Source organism: Paroedura picta, chromosome 3 (genome assembly GCF_049243985.1).
Source record: "Paroedura picta isolate Pp20150507F chromosome 3, Ppicta_v3.0, whole genome shotgun sequence".
NCBI lineage: Eukaryota > Metazoa > Chordata > Lepidosauria > Squamata > Gekkonidae > Paroedura > Paroedura picta.
The window spans coordinates 25,701,820-25,703,572 of record NC_135371.1 but is presented as its reverse complement, the minus strand read 5'-3'; positions in this window follow the sequence as shown (position 1 = coordinate 25,703,572).

Below are 1,753 nucleotides of genomic sequence, written 5' to 3'. Positions count from 1 at the left end.
CACACACACATTGTTGGTTATTAATAATGAATGAAGATCTATACTTTTGTAATTAAACATTTATTTATGTAGTCTCTTAAAACACACACAGATGGGCAGATGTTTGGTTTAGGTCAAAAAGAAAATTAAATGAATTAGAAGCCTGGGTAGTCACACTTACAGCAGATTGATCTTTAAAAAAAAAAAATCTCAAGCAAATTTTAAGAGCATGTGTTGGAAGTCTGCAGCACTTTTCCATCTGATCCTTTCCTTATGTGCTAACCAGTTAGGCATGATTTTTGCTTTGTAAGCACTGGCTTTATCAGAAAAGGAAAGTGAAAGATGAGAAGGAGAGAATCACCCAGACTCTTTCAGCTCATTTGTTTGGTCACATATAAGCAGGAGGATGTAAGATGTTTTATACTCTCAGGAAACAAATACATTTGCAGAAATGCATTGAATAATCTCTTTTTGTTGTTAAAAAAATGGCAGTGTTTAGTCTGGAGAAATTTAATGTAAACTGTTACTATTATTATTCTTAATGAACATCCTATTCACAACAAAAGCAGATACATTCAAATGCTAAAATAGTGTGAAATATGCATGCTGAGCAAAAGAGAAATACAGATGCGGTTGTTTAGAATGTATGAATCTGGTTTGCTTAAAGCAGAATCTCCAAATCTCTCTAACTTGCAATGTAAGATTTCAGCAAATGGTAAAACCTAGGTCAAATCAAGGCAGGGGTTACTAGCCCAGAGTAGGGCCAAACTGCACAATCCATGTAATAGAAGTCCAGCCAAGGGTCTCCTAATCAAATTTGTAATATGTATGACCAGGGAGCCTCTTGTGGCGCAGAATGGTAAGGCAGCAGACATGCAATCTGAAAGATCTGCCCATGAGGCTGGGAGTTCGATCCCAGCAACTGGCTCAAGGTTGACTCAGCCTTCCATCCTTCCGGGGTCGGTAAAATGAGTACCCAGCTTGTTGGGGGGTAAAATGGTAATGACTGGGGAAGGAAATGGCAAACCACCATGTATTGAGTCGGCCAAGAAAACGCTATAGGGCGTCACCCCAAGGGTCAGACATGACCCGGTGCTTGCACAGTGGATACCTTTACCTTTATGACCAGGGAATTCACCTTCAAAAGCTCTGTTGCTCTTAGGAGGCTTCAGCCCCTTCACATGTTCTCCATTATATGACCCAAGTACACATGAAGTCCCACAGTGGGGTGAACAGGATCCCTTGGGGTTGTTTCCACTGAGAACAGTGGCTGAAGCCCCTCTTCACCCAATTTAGCCATCTTGAGACCCCCCCCCCCCCCACCTATCATATTATCATGTTTGGGCCCTGGGATCAAATGGACATGGGACTTGCCTGTGGTTTCGTCCCACGCCTTCCACTTCCTTTTTAAAGTTGCCTTCAGACTAAACCAGTTCTCAGCTAGAACACTCCTGTCTTCAAGCTCTCCTTCAGGAAAAAAAGAATGATACAGGACTCAGTTTCTCTGTGCAGGGGACTGGATCCATCCATTTGTTCAGCTAAGTACAAAAAATAGAACAGCCTTCTTCTGGAGGAGGATTTTCCCCTCAGTGGAAGTTGAGCAGAAAAGGAGAATTATTGGAGCAGCACTGGTTTCAAACCGCAGCTAAGAAACCCATGGGCAAGTTTTAACTCCAGACACACACACACACAAAATGATTCCAGAAATACACACTACTGTGCTAGAGACATTTTATAGTGTATTCCTAAACCCAGTCATTTCAGCGGACATAGA